Consider the following 21,786-nt stretch of genomic DNA (forward strand, 5'->3'; position numbering starts at 1 on the left):
GTAAGCAGCTTCGATGCATAAGCTGATTGTGCGATAATTCTCGCACTTGTCAGCTCTTGCCGTCTTCGGAATTGTGTGGATGATGCTTTTCCGAAAGTCAGATGGTATATCGCCAGACTCATATATTCTACACACCAACGTGAATAGTCGTTTTGTTGCCACTTCCCCCAATGATTTTAGAAATTCTGATGGAATGTTATCTATCCCTTCTGCCTTATTTGACCGTAAGTCCTCCAAAGCTCTATTAAATTCCGATTCTAATACTGGATCCCCTATCTCTTCTAAATCGACTCCTGTTTCTTCTTCTATCACATCAGACAAATCTTCACCCTCATTGAGGCTTTCAATGTATTCTTTCCACCTATCTGCTCTCTCCTCTGCATTTAACAGTGGAATTCCCGTTGCACTCTTAATGTTACCACCGTTGCTTTTAATGTCACCAAAGGTTGTTTTAACTTTCCTGTATGCTGAGTCTGTCCTTCCGACAATCATATCTTTTTCGATGTCTTCACATTTTTCCTGCAGCCATTTCGTCTTAGCTTCCCTGCACTTCCTATTTATTTCATTCCTCAGCGACTTGTATTTCTGTATTCCTGATTTTCCCGGAACGTGTTTGTACTTCCTCCTTTCATCAATCAACTGAAGTATTTCTTCTGTTACCCATGGTTTCTTCGCAGCTACCTTCTTTGTACCTATGTTTTCCTTCCCAACTTCTGTGTTGGCCCTTTTTAGAGATGTCCATTCCTCTTCGACTGTACTGCCTTTTGCGCTATTCCTTATTGCTGTATCTATAGCGTTAGAGAACTTCAAGCGTACCTCGTCATTCCTTAGTGTTTCCGTATCCCACTTCTTTGCGTATTGATTCTTCCTGACAAATGTCGTAAACTTCAGCCTACTCTTCATCACTACTATATTGTGATCTGAGTCTATATCTGCTCCTTGGTACGCCTTACAATCCAGTATCTGATTTCGGAATATCTGTCTGACCATGATGTAATCTAATTGAAATCTTCCCGTATCTCCCGGCCTTTTCCAAGTATACCTCCTCCTCTTGTGATTCTTGAACAGGGTATTCGCTATTACTAGCTGAAAGTTGTTACAGAACTCAATTAGTCTTTCTCCTCTTTCATTCCTTGTCCCAAGCCCATATTCTCCTGTAACCTTTTCTTCTACTCCTTCCCCTACAACTGCATTCCAGTCGCCCATGACTATTAGGTTTTCGTCCACCTTTACATACTGCATTACCCTTTCAATACCCTCATACACTTTCTCTATCTGTTCATCTTCAGCTTGCGACGTCGGCATGTATACCTGAACTATCGTTGTCGGTGTTGGTCTGCTGTCGATTCTGATTAGAACAACCCGGTCACTGAACTGTTCACAGTAACACACCCTCTGCCCTACCTTCCTATTCATAACGAATCCTACACCTGTTATACCATTTTCTGCTGCTGTTGATATTACCCGATACTCATCTGACCAGAAATCCTTGTCTTCCTTCCTCTTCACTTCACTGACCCCTACTATATCTAGAGTGAGCCTTTGCATTTCCGCCGGCCGAAGTGGCCGTGCGGTTCTAGGCGCTTCAGTCTGGAACCGCGAGACCGTTACGGTCGCAGGTTCGAATCCTGCCTCGGGCATGGATGTGTATGATGTCCTTAGGTTAGTTAGGTTTAAGTAGTTCTAAGTTCTAGGGGACTAATGACCTCAGAAGTTGTGTCCCATAGTGCTCAGAGCCATTTGAACCATTTGAACTTTGCATTTCCCTTTTCAGATTTTCTAGTTTCCCTACCACGTTCTAGCTTCTGACATTCCACGCTCCGACTCGTAGAACGTTATCCTTTCGTAGATTATTCAATCTTTTTCTCATGGTAACCTCCCCCTTGGCAGTCCCCTCCCGGAGATCCGAACGGGGGACTATTCCGGAATCTTTTGCCAATGGAGAGATCATCATGACACTTCTTCACTTACAGGCCACACGTCCTGTGGATACACGTTACGTGTCTTTAATGCAGTGGTTTCCATTGCCTTCTGCATCCTCATGTTGATCATTGCTGATTCTTCCGCCTTTAGGGGCAATTTCCCACCCCTAGTACAAGAGAGTGCCCTTAACCTCTATCCGCTCCTCCGCCCTCTTTGACAAGGCCATTGGCAGAATGAGGCTGACTTCTTATGCCGGAAGCCTTCGGCCGCCAATGCTGATTATTCATTAAAATTTAGGCAGTGACGGGGATTGAAACCGGGACCGAAGGCGTTTAGAATAAGAATCAAGGACGCTACCCCTTTTTTTTTAATGGTCGATTTTAGTTGCCACTAGAAATTTAAAAAAATTACATTCAGACGAATAAAATTGATGAAGCAAGACACTTCGATATTGTTTTTAAATAACGAAAATATTAAGCACTGACCAAGATTTGAACATTTTTTTTTCAGTTTTAAACTATTTATATGCTAAATATGTCTAATACAGTAATAATGGTAAAACAAACTTTAAAAGTGGTTACAGTATAACTTTGCTCAAGATAACTGAGATTATTCTAGGTGCAAACTATTGTCACCCAATCAGTGGGTTCTACAAAGTTGAATTTACTGTTTAATTTGTAAACTGTCCATTGAATAAAAAATAATAGCATATTTAATACCAGTTTTCTTGACTATGAACCAGTTTAAATACAATCCAATTAAACACATACAATAACACAAAAAAAAGAAAGTTCCGGAAGCAAGGTTAAAGTAAATAATAATAAGGAACCAAGTGACTTATTTTTCTTCTGTTCGTTCACGTTCAAGGTGTTGTAGTGGTTTCACATATTTAACCAACACCCATTCTTTCAAAAATGATCTTCAGCATGTTGCCATAGTGCTTCTTGTGGTTGCGATACGTGCTGATTTTTGCATATTCACACTTCATGTAAACGCGGAATTCTATCTCGTTGTCCGACCCAAGTGTGTGGATGACATAACTAACATATTTTCCCAGTAACCAGCTAATGGCGTTGGTTTTTAATTTCGGAAAGTATGTCATGTCCGGTCTCAGGAGGAGCGACGGCGTTATATATTGCGCAGAGGATCTGGTGAGAAAGGCGATTTGTTGCCTGATCCAATTCCAGTTATGCACATTGCCACCACAGGTGAATCTGTGGCTGAGTGTATCCACCAGATTGCATTTTCCACAAAGGTGTGTCTGGTTTAAACCAATCCCATATAGTCTCTCGTTGGTGCTGATGACATTATTAACTGTTTTGTACCATGCGGAAATAGCGTCTGTAGATAGCCCGGCATAGTTGATGTTCCGCCATACAGCTTTCCAGTCACAATTTGGGAATTTCGTTTCAATTTTGTTTCTACCCTCATTTAACTTCCTTTCAAGTATGATGTCGCGCGCTTTGATACGTGTGCTCCTTCTGATTTCGTCACTAAGATAACTTGCTTCGAGGAAAAAGTTCCTCACATACTGCAGACGGGCATTAATCCTTCGCACATCAATCGGTGCTTGCAGGCTATGGGGTGTCACAGCCTCAAAGAGCTTTGCGGTTATACATTGTGGAAGTTCTCTGAGTATATGGAAAGTCCGTTTGAGGAACAGAGCAGACGCTTTATTGCGAATATCCACCACAACGAGGCTCCCGTTTCTGACATCCAGTATAACCGTAGTCGCACCAACCCTGAATATGTCTCCTCTCCATAAATAATTGGTAACAGTGGACATGATCCCTTTCGCTACTAGTTTAGGGATTGGAAATACCTGCGCAGTGAAATACGCTTTAGACAAAACGCAGGAGTTGATGAATCTGACTTTTTGCACCAGGTCCATAGTTCGATGGATGTTCTCCATTACAGCACCATGAACTTTCCTCCTAGTTTCCGTCCAGTTAAAAGCAGCCATCCTCATCGGACATGCCATTAAGGTGATTCCCAAAGTTTTATGTTTGTTGTCTTGTTTTGCCCATGCCAGTCGAAGGTGATCTAGGCCCCGTAGATTCAATATTTGACTTTTGTTTTCATTTGCTGTCGCTCCCGACGCTAGACAATATCTTTGGATTTCTCTTTCCAGTGTAACTGTCTCCTCCTTATTCCTTATTACAACGCCCACGTCATCAGCATAAGCTCGTATGACAGTTTTCTCACCACTCAATGTTATGCCTGTTAATCTTGCGTGGACAGTGCGGAGGAAGGGCTCTAAAGATACTGAAAATAAAAACATTGATAAGGGACTGCCCTGTGGAACCCTTTCGCCTTATCTGTATGGGTTTAGATGTTTGGCCATTGATTGCTATTTTCGCATTTACACCTGTTGCAATATTCCTTAGCATGTTCACAATCTGGGGGTGGAAATCCATTCTTGACAGCGTCGCAAAGAGGTATCTATGACTAACGCGGTCAAAAGCTTTGTTGAAATCTATAAAGATTAAAGCACATTTTATACTTGTCACTGAGGTAATTGCAATGACGTCTCTGTATGCAGATAGACTTTCGAATATCGTTCTGGTCGGAGAGCAAGATTGGTGATGACTCAATATTTTGTTGGAAAAGGCAGAGAGTCTTTTGTTGATAATACGCGAAATTATTTTGTAATCAGAATTTAGTAGCGAAAGAGGCCGAAAATTGTTTAAGTTGGTTTTGCCTTTACTCTTAGGAATCAGTACTATTTTACTTTCCTTAAACTCTGCAGGGACCGGTTTTCCGTTCAGGACCTCATTTGCCATGGAAGTGATCTTGTCCCCAATTATAGACCAGTAGCGGGCATAAAACTCCACAGGGAGGCCATCAAGTCCCGGAGATTTGTTGAGAGGTGAGTTACGCACTGCCTCATGCACTTCATCTTTAGTAATAGGTGACAGGATGTCAGCGTTGTCTGTTCCCGACAATTGTGGACCTAAAATAGTGAGAAAGTCCTCGAGAGCTGCATCTTCCACTGTGGTAGGGGCATATAAGGTTTCATAGTACCTGTGGACTTCGTCCAGTATTTGTTTCTGGCATGTGAGCCTCGTACCAGTATGCGTCTGGATTTCATCAATTAAAGTTAGACGTCTGTTTTTAGCATGCCGCAACAAGTGATACAGAGAAGCTGTTTCATCTGCTACGACTGATGTGGCTTTCGATTTAATTTTGAGTCCCTCCATCTGTTGCCGTTTAATGCTTAATAACTTGGCTTTTATTTTTTTGATATCATTTAGACGAATTACGTCATCATGGGCCTGTTGATATAAGTCTCTTAAAACTTTATAATAAAACTCCATTGTATTCCTCAACTCCCTGTGCCTCGCTGCACTATACTGCATGACAACTTTCCGCAGCCTTGGTTTAGCCCTCCTTGTCCACCAGTCAATGACTGTTGGGTGCTTGTCTACTGTGCGGAGGCACATAGTCCACGCAAACCTTATTTCCTGTTCCAGTTATTCGTCAGTTAAAACAGAGATATTTAAGTTCCATTGGTCTCTGAATCGACGGGTTGGCTGTACACTTAGATTAAAGCAAGTTAAAAGTGTACTGTGATCGCTAAAATACACTGGAATAGTCTCAACGTTTAATAAATAATTCTGCAAATTTGGTGACACGTAAATTCTATCTAGTCTGCTACAGGAGTGGCTGGTTATATACGTGAACCCGACTGACGTCGGGTGCTGAAGTTCCCACACATCCTTAAGGTGTAGATCACTTACTAACTTTTTTAACTGTGGCGAGTAGTTGAAGTTGGGTTGTTGATCTTTCTGGTTTAAAACACAGTTAAAATCTCCACCTAGTATAAGAGAACACGGATTTTTCCTCAATAAATAAATCAGTTCATCTTGAAAAAACTTCGCACGATCCAATTTGTGGGAAGTTCCTGATGGGGCGTAAAGGTTAATCACTGTCACATCGAAAATTTTTATGCCTATGGCTCTTCCTGATTCTAGTCGTTCGATTTCAGTCACCGGAATGCCTTCCCTTATAAGAATGGCTGTACCGATATTGGCTTCCGTAGAAACATTCACAATTTCAAAAAAGCCTGGGATCCGAAATTCCGTTATCGCAACTTCTTGTAGCAACGCGATATCTGTTCCGGACTGGTACAAGAATTCTTTTAGTGCTGCCAATTTCAAGGGTGACTGTATTTTATTAATGTTAATAGTAGTAATGCTATAAGCTTGCAGCACAGACATACCGGAAGAAGCTATTTGGGATGAGGTTCGGTATGATTATAGCAGCAAACGTGCTTCTCTACAAGGCACGATCTTTACAAGCTGTGTGCCCATTACATGTACTAACTGCCTAGAAAAATTTGCACTGCTTTTAAACAAATAGCTTGAGAAGAAAAGTATCCTGAAATCCTGACAATGCTTTGCTATAAGTCACTGTGGCCATTCTCTTTCTCCTCGTCAGTGTTGGCCCTGATGACTTCATATTTAATATTCTTTTTCTTGATGTCTTTCTTCTCTGGTGTGACTTTCGCTTGATGACGCGTGACAGCAAGACCCGGTGTCTGTCGCAGCCGCCGGCGGTGGCTAAATGGGGCAACGGCCGTGGCTTGCGAGTCGTCAATGTTTGGTTCCGGCGTGGTGTCTGTTGTGTTGTTTTGCTGGCGAGGCGGTGATGCTTGTGTATTTCCTCCTTCGGCGCTGCGTTGCACTTCGGAGTCAGCAGGTTCTTTACCTGGTACTTCTTCGTACGGTTTGCACTGTATGGGTTGTGCACTTGTTGCGGTTATTTCAGCCGTGACCTCAGGCTCAGGGTCACATTTCCGTGAAAAATCACTATCCGCTGCGTCACTATCTGTTCGTGGCGGTGTAAGTCCTTGTGCGGAAGTGGGAGCCACATCGACCGTCATTCCATCTCCTTTTTCCACTTCTAACAGATCTTCAGGACTGGGCTTCGGCCTCCTGGCAACGGGTGTTTCACAGAAGAGTCCTCATCAACATTTCTTTCAGTGTCCTCTAGAGGACGCTTTTTTGTGGGAATCTCGCTGTCACGGGACGGAATTTCAGCAGTTAATGCAGGTTTTAAAGACGGAAAGTCATTAACATTAAGTGCAACATTTTCAGAGGTAGTAACAGGATCCACGACCGCCGCCGGCTCTGTTGTATTACTGGCTGGCAACAAATCGTTGAGTGTCAATTTCCGGCGTTGCGTAAGGTTATTTGTTAGCACAAATACACGGCGAGGGCAGTCCTGACGGAGGTGACCAGACTCGTTACATACATGACATGTAGGGGTTTGCCCTGAGTACATAACTTGCGCCTTGTGCCCGTCAACAAAGATGTGGGAGGGAATGTTTGCTTTCACTTCCATCTCCACGGAGCGAATGCCGTTAAAGCACTGCAGCTTGAAATGCGAAGCCCACCTTTCGTTGACTATTTGCCTGACAACCCCATACTTTGATAGGACATCTTTAATTTTCGAATTGTCTACTTCTATGGGAATATTCAAAACCCTAACATTCCTAATTACAGACTCGGAATTCCGGAGTTTGACAGTACTTTTAGTACCATCACGGTGTATAAATTCCGTTTCATAACCAAATTTTGCCAGAAAGCGGTCTACACTCGCGGAATCGTTAAACTTTACAAAAATGCAGTATTCATCAGAGTCCAGCTGCATGGTATGAACAGATTCAGAATGAAGGCCAATTACCTCGGTAATCCAGTCGTGTATTTCAAGTGCAGAGGGCTGTACTCGACGGGTGTACTTGTCGAAGGTGAAAATCACGGTGTTTTTTCTCACGGAGTTTGCCATGGTGTTCTGCAGCGAAGAAATCTCGGACAACGCCGAAATCCCAACGGCACTTCGTAGAAAGATGACACGAAAGAAGACCAAATGCTCAATTGATAACGCTTAATTCACGTGCCAAACGTCAATAAACGAGCACAAAACACGAAAACACTGGCGTAAACACTGAACGTTCACGGAGCAAACTTGAGGAGCATGCGACCGCTGCGGCAGCTAATGCCATCTGTCTAGACCACGGGTACTTGTAACGTAATTGTTCTGAAATAGTAAAAGATATACTGTATATGTCTTGCACATTGGCTCTGCTGATCTAACTTACAGGATAACCTGCACTTGACAACATGCAAAGTTCGATCTTTGCACCAGTAAAGTTTGATTCTACAACACTGCAAAGCACACACAGCACTATTGATCTGACTTGTGGTTAAAATGCAGATATCAACGAGAATTGTTTGATCTTTGAACCACACATTAAAGAAACAAAAAATTGTCTGTATTACTTATCACAATACGTAAAGGTTTGTTGTAGAATAGTACAAATATATATGGCTTGCTTATTGGCACTATTTGTGTAACTTATGATGTGTTAACTACATGGCAGTTTGATGAAATAGGATACTGAACAGTAGTTTTAACACCTCTGCACAAATTCTTATAGGTAAGAAACGAAAGTAGCTAAGATTTCAATAACCCACTTTCAATTACTTTTCAAATTCGCCCAGACATATAGCTATTCCACGATTCTGAATGACTGATATGCTTTCGACTATCCTCTTTTAGCTAATTTTGATAGCTGGACAAACTTTATTGCAACTCTATTGCAGCGTAAGAACTTAATCTTACAGTGTAAAATGTTTCTGGTGTTCTTCTGATAATACTGACACATATTGTCGTACAATGGATATGGCATATGGATGAAATAAAGTACTGAAGACTAGTTTTAGCGTCTGAATTTAAAATATGTTTGGTGACACAGGACTGCGGAAGTGTAACATCTACATCCATCAAAACTAACAAATTACTCCATGTGTCACCATACACGTGACACGGGGAATTTTTTACACCGCAACAACTAGCCTCGTGAAAAATTTGGAGAAATGTTGGTATACCATCCACTATTAGATGCATGTGTTAACTCCTAGGTCGGGCCCTGCACTGTATTACCGGCTATGAAACTGTTTGTATAAAAATTAATGCTAGCAACACGATTTACCTTCGTTGTGATAACTTTCATTACGTTGTCTATGAACTACTTCACTCACGAGGTATCCCAAGAAATTTGCAGCAATTCGATATTTCTAGTAAATTTCTTTCCAATTCTTCATATAAATATACTATGAAAGCATGACCTTTTTGTTCTATGAAAATAATTATCAGTCTCGCGACATTTATTTACGAGGGTTGACCAATAAGTAATGTACTGCATTTTATTTCTTCAACAATTCTGTATTGAACGTAATGAGAATTACACATAGGAAAGAATGATATTTTTTCTTCATACCCTCGCGTAATCTCCATCCTGTTCTATGGCCTTCCTCCAGTGCGAAACAAGAGCTTGTCTGCCCTGTCGGTACCAATCCTTGTCCTGGTGGCGGAGCCAGTGCTTCACTGTGTGAATCACCTCCTCATCGTCCTCAAAATGTCTTCCATTAATGGCATCCTTTAATTGCCCAACCTAGCGGAAGTCCGAGGGGGCTAGGTCAGTTGTGTCAGGTGTGACAGGCGTGGATGTATCCCGGCCGCTGCAAATCGTGGAGCTCCGCCGAACCGCCTTCTGATGACCTCACTCTCCGTGCCCAGTGCACTCCTGTGGACAGCAGATGCTCCAAAGACTTTGCACAGTCTTTTTCTCTGCAGTGAGAAATTCAACGACTTCACGCTGCTTGTAACGTACGTCACCAACAGACGCAATTTTGAATCTGTCCTGCAGTTATGCTATCTATCGGAAGTGACGGAAACTTCGTGCGTTCACTTCAAATAACACACACGTAACGTTTTGGAGTCGCGGCATTGTTTTTGGCTGAGAAAAAAATGCGGTGCATTACTTTCTGGACAACCCTCGTAAATTCTGTTCATGTGAAAATCTATTCAATGTCGAAGATATATCATTGTCGACCATCTTCACACACACACACACAGGCAAAATTGTATAAATGTCTATTCTCGTCACACAAAAACTTCTAAGTTCATGTGTTCTCAGCTGATGACATTGTACTTTTTTTTCTAAGTATCAAGCTATCACTCCATGGAGACAATATACAATGAGCTTCTTCTGTATTTTCCTAACACAAAATATTTTAGGCTGTTGGATGGGTTCAAAAACACGTAGTTTTAACAGAGCAGAAAAAGAAACATGTGAGTATACAAGAAAGAAGTGATCCTTCAAGGTCTTTGAACTAGGTGTCTTTCTGTCAAGTGTATACTTCTAGATAATACACCATGATTGGAAATTTATTGAGTTTCGAGCTTTTATAAATAGTATACAAACTGTAATATTTGAACAACGAGCTGATGTTCCTCATAAAGTAATAAAGTATTATTTGTTCCCTGACTCGATACTCAAGATTTATACACAAAAATTTATCCAGTTGATGGATAACCGAATACGCCTTTTAGTTCATACTACAGCCTACCTCTGAAAGTTTCGAGTTCTGATTCACCCTATTTGTCCCACGGGACATAACTTGTGTGTGTGTACACGTTTATACACTTTCATTCACAACTGACAATGTAAAATTTAGCATTCACAAAAAAACACTACGACAGCTCTGTGAGGAAAGAAGAATGGCTTAGAAGACGTATTAAAATAATTAGCAAGTTCTACAGTAAATTCAGAATCCACTTAACGAAGGCGAGATACGAGGTAGGACAGTATTTACTTCTGTAATACTGCTGTCAGCCACATTGCATTGACGTTATAGTTTAATTTAGTCAGTGGCGATGCATTTCGTATATATTTTGATCATCATTAAGGCTGTGTGCACACTGAATTTAGGGCGTGCGTGCAAAATTTCAGTTCGTCTAAGAATACAAAAATAATTATGAAACTATGGAGTGCAACCTAAGCTGTAAATCAGCCACAGTGAGCACAATTAATTACGAAGAGCAACTGAAACATGAACAAAAAGACGCTTAACGTCCAACTATGGGCGACAAAGGCAACTGTAAGTAACTTCTGCCGTCCAGGGTTCTACAAGACGACCAAGGCGAAGACGTTGTAACAGATACGTAAGAAAAAGAAGAAAAGTATTTCAACTATATAAACCCACATTTGCCGAACTTTGTCATGTAATCGACGGAAAAAAATCTCCTCGGATTGCTATGTGTTGAGAAATGCACTATGCAGAAAGGATCCATGGAAAGTGGTAAAACAAGAAAACAGCGAAGGCAAGCATGAAATTATTTGTTCTGTATAATTACAGTGAAAGCTCAGTATGAAATAAACGTATTTCAGAACAGCGCGACGGTCTTTCTAGTAAAAGATCGATGTGTTGGAGAATGTGTTAAGACATTGTGGTCTAGTTAATTGGACAAGAGAAATCGTTTGAGAGAGCTGAGAGGAGGATGTTTCATTAAGAGTGTTGAAGGCTTTTAATTCTAGCAATTTGACAGATATTAGGCCATAGTAGAAAAAAAGAGAACTACAATATTTGAGTAGAAAGACCCTAAAGACACACACACAAACATGCACACGTATGAAAGTCACGCTTTAGTTATTTATTCTGTCAGGCCGCCCGATTATTCCACTGTGTTGTGGCGGCGTTCAGGACAAAGACTGGTTTGATGAAGCTCTTCACGCTAATCTGTCCTGTGCAAGCCTCTTCATCTCCGAATAAATACTGCAGCCATCGTCTATTAGAAGCTGCTTACTGTAGTCCAGTCATCCCTATTTTTCCCTCCACAATGTTACGCCTCCCCCTCTCCCCTCGCCACACCCCTCCATAACCATATTCACGATTGCTTGATGCTTCAGGATCAACGACGGTTGATACATTTCTTTTCGACCCATTTCGTGTCAGTTTCTATTCATTAATTTTCTAAGCAAATCAAACGTAAAGGGAAAAATCTTGGTTAAGAATTACTTCCACCACTGAAGAAAACAGCCGATCGCTGTACTTGTATTATGCAAATACTTTCCGTGAAAGAACACCAAGCGATTGACACTATGTTTTCTGCTGTTACTCTAGCTGATAATGATATTTTTGTACACAATATTTGTATAACTTGATTTTGTTGGTGTCCAATAGGCGTTTAGCTGTCTCTCAGACCACCGTTCATAGTACTTGACAAATATCGTTTGGTCCATAGTAGAAAAATTTTTCAAGAAAATGAAATCCAGTTTTCAATATTCCGGGTTCCTAAGGAAACTGGTTAACTGATTGTCTCTTTAGGTGTGCACCAGTAAAGATTTAATGTATGCATCTTTTAATGTAAAAGCCGGCTGTTGTGGCCGAGCGGCTCTAGGCGCTTCAGTCTGGAAACGCGCGACCGCTACGGTCGCAGGTTCGAATCCTGCCTCAGGCATGGATGTGTGTGATGTCCTTAGGTTAGTTAGGTTTAAGTAGTTCTAAGTTCTAGGGGACTGATGACCTCAGAAGGTAAGTCCCATAGTGCTCAGAGCCATCTGAACCATCTTTTAATGTAAAACGAAACTTGGATAAACGTTATATCAAGTGTAAGTGAATGCGACAACAGTGGAAAGAATGTCGCCGGTAATCCCTACAATGAATTTATTAATGATGTAGAAGTTAATTCTATATTTAAGACAGATAACACAGTACCCATCCAATAAAAAGTATGAAACAAGTTAATGAACAAAATTAAACTCCACATTTGCAAAGAAGTAAATGGAGGACACTCGCTAATGGCAAAAGGATGCAAAAGGAGATAGTGTATTATCAATCCACAGTATATTTAGGCATGCACCAGAGAAATAAATAAGGACCGTCGCTCTTCATGTTCATGTTAATCACCTGGCTGGCAAATTAGTAATAATATAACTATTCTTGTGAATGATACAGTTATCCACAATGACGAAGTATCTCAAAAACCTACACAAATACTCAATCAGATCTTGATGAGATTTAAAACGGGTCCGTAGATCTACAAGTTGCTTCATATGTTCAGAAATGTGTATTTGTGCACTTCAAAAGAAGCAAAAACGTAGAATCTCACGATCATAATATCAGTGATCCACAACTGGAAACAGCCAGCAGATACAAACAGCTGGCTGTAACAGTTTATGGGAATATCAGATGGTATTATCACGTAGGTTCAGTCATAGGCGAAGCAAGCGGCAAGTGTCAGCCAGGGTCCATGGAAAATACTGTTATGCCGTAAAGTCAGGAGCCGGCAGGCCAATCGGGAACAATGGAGCAGACAGGCCTGCGACGAGATGTCAGCCAATCGCGCGCAGACCGACCCCTCTCCAGGACGACAACGCGACAGCAGCGGCGTCTATCCGAAGATGACATAAGCGCCTCGCCCGATTGGTCGCGGCCCAGTCGAAGAGAAGCTTCGAGACTAGCGATGTCAATACAAGCGTCAAAGCTCATTACTTCGCTTAGAACTGTTATGCTGAAGAAGCTTGTTTATTTTGGATGCAGCCCTTTGCTTGCGACACATCTAGGTAAATTCTCAAATTTAAGTATTTTCATTTACTTTTCGTAATAAAACTCATTAATACGATTTGTTTGATTTGTTTCTCTAGCGATCCGAGAAAGCAGATTTCCTAAACACTCCAGATTAGACTAGACAGAATTTAACAAATACCATCAGTCTACAAAAGCAGATTGCTAGAGATACATTCGTAGAACCCATTTTAGAATACTGTTCTTGTGTCTGGGACTCTTCCTTCACAAATGGGACATGAGTCAATAAAGGCATACAAAGAAAGGAAGCACGAATGTTGATAGATTTATCTCGGCAGTACTGAAGAAAATGAATTGGCGAATGCTTAAAGATAGAAGGTTCAAGACACCAGCCAGCGCTAGAGTGAGATTCAGGTGCCGTCTCTAAAGGGTTAACGCTATAATAAATCGAATCACTCACAAGAAGCAGAATCACCTTCATCGTTATTGACGGAACCCCTTCAGAAAACTGCCACTTACGCTTCTATACAGGTCCAATGATGTCACAGTCACCGGCATCGTCATCAGAACAATAATAACATTCAGTCACACAGTCACCCGGATCTTCATCATCACTAGGAAAATCTGAATAACAATCGCCAAAAGCTCTGAACGTGTTTAAGACTCGATCATTTCCTACTGTTTTCTGGACGGAGCCATCTCTAAAGCAGGAGGAAATTCAAGACGAAAATACAGGATATAGTCACATTATCGTAGCCACCGCCTACGTTCGACGTCAACGTGAAATAATCACTCAGTGGAGTGTATACAAAATCATTTAACGGGTGTCAAGGGGTGTTGAGGATGCGGTAAAAAGTACGTTCTAAAGGCCTGATCATTGTCATTCGGGTCAAGCGTGGAAGAATTTCCGAAAACGTTAAGTTTGTAAGCTGTTCGCGGGCTGCCGTGATTAAAGTATGTCGTGCATGGCAAGCTGGTGCTACCCAAATCCGGCGTCGAGGTAACTGTGATGCAGCACGGGCCATAGATGACAGGGATGAACGACGGCTGCGGGGAAGCGCACAAGCGAATAGACGTGCAACTTTTGAGCAACTGACCGCCCACATGAACCAACCTGCCTCCTCAACGACCATTCAGCGAAAAGTTGCTGCGTATGGGCTTCCGCAGCGGGCGCCTGGTTCATGCACCCATGGTGACTGCTGTAAAAAAAATGGATCAAATGGCTCTGAGCACTATGGGACTTAACTTCTGAGGTCATCAGTCCCCTAGAACTTAGAACTACTTAAACCTAACTAACCTAAGGACATCACACACACCCATGCCCGAGGCAGGATTCGAACCTGCGACCGTAGCAGTCCCGCGGTTCCGGACTGCAGCGCCAGAACCGCTAGACCGCCGCGGCCGGCAGGTTCCAGACTGTAGCGCCTAGAACCGCTCGGCCACCTAGGCCGGCGACTGCTGTACATCGGCGTCGAATACTGGAGTTTGCACACCAGTACCGCTGGTGGACATCCACCGACTGGTGACAGATGGCCTTCTTAGATGAATCAAGTTTTATGCTCCACTGGACAGACATCCGTTGGCGTGTTCGGCCCTGCAACAATCGTCAGAAGGGTCCAGGCAGGAGGAGGGAGCGTTGTGGTCTGGGAAATGTTTGCATGGCATTCCCTGGATGACCTCATCAGTCTGGAAGGTACAATGATCAACGTGAGGACGCATCTATCCTTAAGGTCGATGTCCACCCCCACACGCAAGTTGTTTTTTTCCTCGGCACGGTGGAATCTTGCAGCAGGACAATGCTACGCGTCACACAGCTCGTAGTGTACGTGCGTGGTTCGAAAAGTGCCCTGACGAGATTGCCGCATTCCCTTGGCCACCAGACTCCCCGGATTTAAGCCCATCCGAGAATCTCTGTGAACATCTCGATTGGCTTGTTCGCGCCATGGATCCTCGTCCGAGAAACCTAGCGCCAACTGACAACGGCACAGGAATCGGCATGGCTCCATATCCCTGTCTGTACTTTCCACAACGTCATTGTCTCTCTTCCTGCACGTCCGCGCTGCAAAAGGTGGTCACATTAATGCGGGTGAACCGTGTAGAACAATTTGAAGTAAAACTTATCAAAATGGGGTCCAAATGCTAAATAAGCAAGAAGTACAAGATGGCAGCCAAGTTTGATAGACTGACTGTTGGTGCAAACACCTAAATAGACGACGTAGGTAAAACATACCACAGTAGATGTCATCTACAGACAGCGCGTGGAAAACACGAGTTACCACGAGATCTCTCTGTAACGAGTTATCACGAGATCTCTTTGTAGCGGAACAAACAGTGGTAGCAGTTACTTCTGTAAAATATCTGGGACTATGCGTACGGAGCGATTTGAAATGGAATGATCATATAAAATTAATTGTTGGTAAGGCGGATACCAGGTTGAGTTTCATTGGGAGAGTCCTTAGAAAATGTAGTCCATCAACAAAGGAGGTGGCTTACAAAACACTCGTTCGACCTATACTTGAGATCCAAAGAAGAGCGGCGCGTTTCGTCACAGGGTTATTTGGTAAGCGTGATAGCGTTACGGAGATGTTTAGCAAACTCAAGTGGCAGGCGCTGCAAGAGAGGCGCTCTGCATCGCGGTGTAGTTTGCTGTCCAGGTTTCGAGAGGTTACGTTTCTGGATGAGGTATCGAAGATATTGCTTCCCCCTACTTATACCTCCCGAGGAGACCACGAATAAAGAATTAGAGAGATTCGAGCGCGCACGGAGGCTTTCCGGCAGTCGTTCTTCCCGCGAACCATACACGGCTGGAACAGGAAAGGGAGTTAATGACAGTGGCACGTAAAGTGCCCTCCGCCACACACCGTTGGGTGGCTTGCGGAGTATAAATATAGACGTAGATGTAGAACGGTTTACACCCGAGACACGAGTAAATTCGGTATCCGTCCGCAATGTGACAAGTGAGGAATCTGGGAACATATTGGATCTTCATACCTATCGCTCCCGTAGGCACACGAAGACAAGGTTACGCTCACTGCGCACAGAGACGTTTAAGCAGCAATTTTTGGGCAGTGCTATGGGAAGTACCTCTTCCACTGAAACATCCCCTTAGAAAAATTAATTAATGACACTGCTGGCACACCTCTAAGTTATTTGACTTTCAAACAGCTGAGCAAAACTGAACATACTCAGACATTTCTCTCGTTACTTATTCTGATCAACACTAAACTGACACACAATATTTTTAGCGCAGCGCAGTCTGACTTTCAATAATCCCCACAAAAGAATGGCCCTGACTAACAATAACCTATACCTTTCATGAACCACTTACCTCACAAAAATCTTCGTGACACGAACTACTGCAATACAGCGAGCGCCACTACTGCCAGCTAAATAAAAGATTCTAACTACTGAAGGCACTATCTACTGATAGGCATTTTAGATTTTGGTAGAGAACAAACAATGTATTTACCTCAATAGTGTTCAAAAGTCATAAAATATGTATCAGTTCATGACATACAGTCATACAAATTTCTTTTTTCTGACGGACACACGTTCAGATCGTCCGCTCTCAAAACTCTGGCATCTCTCTCCCCGCATCCACCACTGTTGGCGGCTCACCTCCAACTGCACAACGCTATGCGCTGCTCACATGCAACTGTCCAACACTACAATAACAAATATTCCAACAATGCAAACCAGCCACCGACTGCACACAGCACAGTCAGTGATTTTCATACAGAGCGCTACGTGGCGCTGCCATCATAAAAACCTACACAGCCTACTTGCACCATGCACTTCGCAGTGGCTTAGATTTGCATGTACATGTGTTCAGACAGCTAGTACTAATTGCAATAAACGATTTAAGAACGCTATGAAACTGTGCGTTTACCAAGAAGTAAATGAGCCACCACAGCTAGCGGAAGAAATTAGCAACGAAATGAGGCAGTATGTCAGACAGAAGACGGTGAAGGCCTATCACTAGTGACAGCTATCTCCCTTGTTTCCGGCAGCGGATATTGCCACTCGAACGTCAATAGCGTCACATGGATTTTTCCACTCAGTGCTCGTCATCACCAAAGGATGCGGGTTAATTATTGTTAATAATTTAGAAATAATCATGGAGAAACTATACTGTTTTGTGTATTAGAAAACACTCGATGTTACACAGGCTGTATACAATGTAGCGGTTTAGAGAAAAAACCGTTTAAATAATAATAATTTAAAAATTATGAAAATGTGATGTTTTTCTTTTTCTCGCAGTCAGTTTCAACGAAATATCTGTATATGCTGCTGTTGTTGTGGTCTTCAGCCTTGAGACTGGTGTGATGCAACTCACCATGCTACCATACCCTGTGCAAGCTTCGTCATCTCCCAGTACTTACCGCAACCTACATTCTTCTTATTCTGCCCAGTGTATTTATTTCTTGGTCTCCCTCTACGATTTTTACCCTCCACGCTGCCCTCCAATGCTAAATTTGTGATCCCTTGATGCCTCAGAACATGTCCTACTAACCGGTCCTTTCTTTTTATCAAGTTGTGCTACAAACTGCTCTTCTCCCCAATTCTATTTAATACTTCATCATCAGTTATGCGATCTACCCATCTAATCTTCAGCATTCTTCTGTAGCACCACATTTCGAAAGCTTCTATTCTCTTCATGTCTAAACTATTTATCGTCCATGTTTCACTTCCATACATGGCTAAACTCCATACAAATACTTTCAGAAACGACTTCCTGACACTTAAATCTATACTCGATGTTAACAAATTTCTCTTCTTCAAAAACGCTTTCCTTGCAATTGCCAGTCTACATTTTATATCTTCTCTACTTCGACCATCATCAGTTATTTTGCTCCCCAAATAACAAATCTCCTTTACTACTTTAAGTGCCTCATTTCCTAATCTTATTCCCTCAGCATCACCCGACTTAATTCGACTACATTCCATTATCCTCGTTTTGTTTTTGTTGATGTTCATTTTATATCCTCCTTTCAAGACACTGTCCATTCCGTTCAACTGCTCTTTCAAGTCCTTTGCTGTCTCTGATAGAATTACAATGTCATCGGCGAACCTCAAAGTTTTTATTTCTTCTCCATGGATTTTAATACCTACTCCGAATTTTTCTTTTTTTTCCTTTACTGCTTGCTCAATATACAGATTGAATAACATCGGGGAGAGGCTACAACCCTGTCTCACTCCCTTCCCAACCACTGCTTCCCTTTCATGCCCCTCGACTCTTATAACTGCCATCTGGTTTCTATACAAATTGTAAATAGCCTTTCGCTCCCTGTATTTTACCCCTGCCACCTTCAGTTCTGTATATGCTAACAGTACTAATTCAGCCACTGTTATAGATCTGCTGATCTGAACTAGAGTAGAGAGGCGTTTAAATCATAATGCAGAATGTTTTCTTATGTTTATCACGATATTACGAGTTTCACATTGTCTGTGTGTTGACACTGACATGAGCTAAGAGATGTGCTGTTACTGCAACGCTCTAGTGATACTCCATAGAAATCTTTACACCTCGTTGGTTGCGATTGATAAAATACAAGAGAAAGGCTGCAGCACATGATCACTAGCACGACGTGGATGCTGTAGACAGCCCCACGATGCTAGAAGTATATGAACCGCTTGTTATTCAAGGTGTTCAACGAAAATTGTCTTGGGCGCAGTAATTTCAAATGTGATGATTACAGGATACCACATCTACACCCGTGAGCACCTGTGAATGTGTATGAATACCATAGGCTCGGTGCATGTTTAACCCTGTATAGAAAAAGCTACCGTCTTTTAGAGTTACTTGAAATACTTTTGAATTTTGAAGCTGTCTTGCGTCATAACAATGAATGAAAACACAAAAAATGTATTCTGAACTTTGGGGTATGCTCACTGTTGAGTTTTCCAATAGGTAGTAAAATTATAGGTCAATATTTACAATTAAAAAACAGGAAAATATGTGTTTCAGGTTACTCGTTAGTAGGGGATTTCTTGAAACACTTCCGTCTCTGGTGTTAGCTCACACTTACGAACGTCTGGTGTAGGCACTAATACTGTAGAAACATTTTTAAAAATCTACGAAGGTAATTTTTTTGCGAAACGTATTCGCAGATTGCGCATACGTTTCTTAATACGAGGGCGTGCTGAAAAGCAATGGCTCCGAATTTTATGTATGAAAACTCTTAAGGCTTTTGAAATAAAACAAACATTGTTAACATTCTGCATCTTTATTCTTCATGTCCACCTATTTGGTGCTCTCAACCGCCAGACAGCTCCAAACTGCAGCCTGTAACACGGCAGTGTGTGGTGTAACAACGCCGGTGGGTGAGAAAGAGCCTGCTGTGATCGGATGTAGAATTCTAAGCGTTCTTCCACACTTGGAGCATCGTCTCCTTCAGCATGACAACGTGACACCTCAGACGAGAGCTGCGGCATCACCACCAATCCGACGCCTCGGACTCACTTCATCGATCATCGGCCCTACGGTCCCGACTTGTTCCCATCCGATTTTCGTGTTTTCAAACCTGAAAGAAGAAAAAACATAAAGAACACAGTTGAGGACTTTCCTTTGACAGCAATGAAGCGATGCAAGCATGAATGAGGCTGTGGCAAGAAAGTCAAATATTCTGCAGTGACGGTATCAAAGAACTGGTCCCTCGTTGGGAGTAATGTGGTCCTCGCTAATGTAGCTACGCTAAGAAATAAATCTGTAGACATGACGAAGAAAGCTGTAGAATGTTAACGTTTTGTTTTATTTAAAAAGGTTTAAAGGTTTTCCCATAAAAAATTCACAGCTGTTACTTCTCAGCAGACCCTCGTATTTAATACTGCTGTGTATCGTCAGCAGTGTCTGTCTCTTCAGACATGCGTGCGTGACTGAGGGAGCAGATACTGTAAAAATTAAAATAGAAATTAATTACATGTAAATTTGTTTTGTTTTTGAGGGAATATGAAATATTTAAGTTGTTCCAAATCATCCAACGTTAGGCATTGAATCATATAAAAACAGTAAAGTTCAGCTAACAGCTTTTGGTGTTTCTGAGCAACAGTCACACAATAACTTTTAAACGAACACACTGCCATTTGACTGTATTGTTGTTTATTTAATTACAACCCAAGTTTCGTTCTTGTATGACATTTTCAAGTGACTGAGCTTATGTCATTAACATATTAATTTATGGCCAATTTTGAGCTTGATGTCCTGCAATATATGTTAAACACATGAACTCATTCATTTGAAAATGGCATAGAAGACCGAAAGTTGAGTCATAATTAAATATATAACAATACAGTCAAATGCCGTTGCGTTCATTTAAGAAAATTTCAACAAGCCTGGCGAGGTAACCAACAAATATTAATATGCCAATTTCAGCAACAAGATAGACTATGCTTATGTGTTTATGTTTTCATGGGATTACCAGTGATTTCCAACGTTGTAGCGTTGAAAAGAAGGTCTACATTCGTCAACAACATAAACGATTCTAGAGGAAAATAGCTTAATTCACTTACTTCAGTTTATTGCTAAAATTATTGCTCGTGATACGGTTGTTCAGAATCACACGAAAACCCAGAATTATATTACTCGCTTTACATCAGTTCTCTCTCTCTCTTTTTGGTTTTTGATTTTTTTAGCACCTTGAGACTTTCTATAGTCTCAATGTCGTCCTTTGCATTATATGTTTGTGATAGGAGATGGCGATATATCCATATTCTTGTCTGAGGAGTGCCTGATACACATACTGCTGTGGTTGTGTGGTGAGTACTTCGTCTTCTTTCTGTATATTATTTCCCTTACGCTTATCAATCACAGACAAGGAGTAACACTAGAATTTTGCACTAATAGTAAATTTCATGCCACCGGTCAGTGTCAGCAGGCAGAGAGTGTGAAATATGGTGATCAATATAAAGGAACAATCTATATATTGTTTAAATGCCCTGCTTTCCTTGTTCTGATCGGTAGATGACGCAAAAAGTCGCTAAATCGTACCGTTGCCCGGTATTCTGTTAAAACTGATTGCGTGGTGCAAAACATCATACTTTCCTAATTTTAAATTATCGTTATTTAAACGATTTTTTTGAAAATTAGCGCATCATATACACAAAACAGTTTACTTACTCCTAATTATTTCTGAATTGTTAAATATAGTGAACCCGCCTCCGTGGCCGGGGACGCGCACGGAGTGGAAATGCCAATGTGACGCAATTGCCGTTCGCGTGACCTTGTTTCCGTTCGCTAACCCGTTAGTTAATAACAGTGTTACACTGGCACTGTTTTAGGTATATTGTTTCTGCGTAAAAGTCATTTCTTATAATCATATGCAGAAGGCATCCACTTCCCATTATCTGAAACGAGAAATATCGTTTCCTGTACGAGTATATAGAGGCACCGGAACAGTGTCGTGTGGTAGTTAAATGTGACTGTCTGCGAAAGAGAAAGCTGTTGGTACCAATAGAGACCATTCCACTTTTTTCTTCTGCTCCCGTCTGC

This window comes from Schistocerca cancellata, chromosome 8, assembly GCF_023864275.1.
Source record: "Schistocerca cancellata isolate TAMUIC-IGC-003103 chromosome 8, iqSchCanc2.1, whole genome shotgun sequence".
Lineage (NCBI taxonomy): Eukaryota > Metazoa > Arthropoda > Insecta > Orthoptera > Acrididae > Schistocerca > Schistocerca cancellata.